We start from the raw sequence: 1794 nt of genomic DNA, 5'->3' as shown, positions 1-1794 counted from the left end.
AAAACAGAGGACCGAGGTCTGTGTTACAGATGCAGCCTGGGCAAGAAACCGCTCCTGGTTGCAGGGAGTTGTGTTGCTGAGCGCTCCTAGCTGCTGAATCGGGGACTGGAAACTCGATCTGTGCTAAAAATAAAAAAACATCACCAGCATTGCGAGAAAGGAGGTGTGTCACTCACTGTGTGTATGCGTGTGTAGGGTCACAGAAGAGCAGCCCACCTCAATATACACAACACACATACACGCAATACACACACACAATGTTTATCATATGTCAACATTTCCTTGAACCCCCCCCCCAAAGTGTGCCAACCCAAGGTCTTTCTTTCACCCTCTGTTGGTCATATGTGTGTAATTTCAAAGATTTCTCTGGCTGATCTTTATTGTCATTATCATTCATAGGCTACCACAATGTTAAAAGAGGCAAGGACCCTTATCAAGAGCTCAGTGCTTCAATGTGTCATCTGGTTATATCACATAACAACATCCCTGACCTCCAACGCAGCCAAAAAAACACAAACACACACAAGCATATACAAATACATGGACCCTGGCTGGCAGAAACACAGCTTATATCTTGCCCCTGCACACTGTACATGGTCATTTTTTAAATGTTTGTATGGCCTCAAAGTGAGACATGTTTAATTTGACCTGAAATGTGCCAAGGTATTCCCCTTTAAAAAAAAAAAAAAACAGCTCGTTACATTCATCACGTCAACACGCTGGCTTTATCTAACACGTGAATCTTTTTGTCACTGTAGTCAGCACGCAAGTTGAGGCCTTTAGCCAATGTCTGTTTTGTCAGCCTTGACTTCAGTGGCCTTGTTTTTCTGACGGCTCGGTGGCATTGACTAACTGTCAGGCCCTTTGATGTGACATAGCAAAACCAATAAGAAGAGAAGTTAAATACTGCAGTTTCAAAATGTGACTTTTGACAGTGACTATAAATAAATAACATCATTTCCTGTGATTGCCCGTTTAACACCAAATATATTATTGCAGGACAAACGAATGCATTTAGCTCATGCTAAAATTTGTTCAGTACACAAACAGGCCCGGAAATATTTTAACTCTAATAACACTAATTCAATCATCAGCTTAAGAGATATCTTAAAGGGAAAAAAATAGAGAAGCACAAAACTGCAATCTCCATGACTTCAGGCCATGTCGTCTTGTATGGTGAAATCTGTGTGTGACAATTTTCAAACACTTGAGCAGAAGTTTCATCTATGCTAAAGTGTCCTTGAGCAAGACTTTGAATCTCTATCAGTCACTGGATGCTGTAGCTGGCTGTGACCTCTGACCTGTAGAGAGGAGATGGAGAGCAGAGCATTTATTTACAGACAAATATAAGGTATTCAATTGCATTAAAATGTACCCTATCCCTTTAAGCCCTGCATGGCTGTTTGCTACACTCTAAGCAGGTGTTTGTCTGAAAAGATTTGTTTAACAAAATATGCCAGGGTTGATTTTGCATGTCAGACCTGCTTCTCCTTTTTATTAAGGACTGAATATACAAGCAACTACATAAAACACTTTTTGGATATTATTAGGGCAAGAAATGATAATAAACAAAGCCAGCAGAATATTTCAAGCTATTCACTAACGACTGATAAAAAAAAGTATTTCTAATAATGCACCACTAAAAAAGAAAAATGAAAAATTCCAAAGTCTTTGGAAAGTCTAAACTTTTCGTGAGTGAATATTCCTTTGTCAATCCATAAATCAGAAGGAACACGGCTGTAGTCTTGCTTTGGACAGTCATGTTGTAGTTATGGATCAGGTCTCATCATCTCA

The sequence above is a fragment of the Toxotes jaculatrix genome, chromosome 8 (genome assembly GCF_017976425.1).
Source record: "Toxotes jaculatrix isolate fToxJac2 chromosome 8, fToxJac2.pri, whole genome shotgun sequence".
NCBI lineage: Eukaryota > Metazoa > Chordata > Actinopteri > Toxotidae > Toxotes > Toxotes jaculatrix.
Note: the sequence above shows the minus strand (reverse complement) of the source record.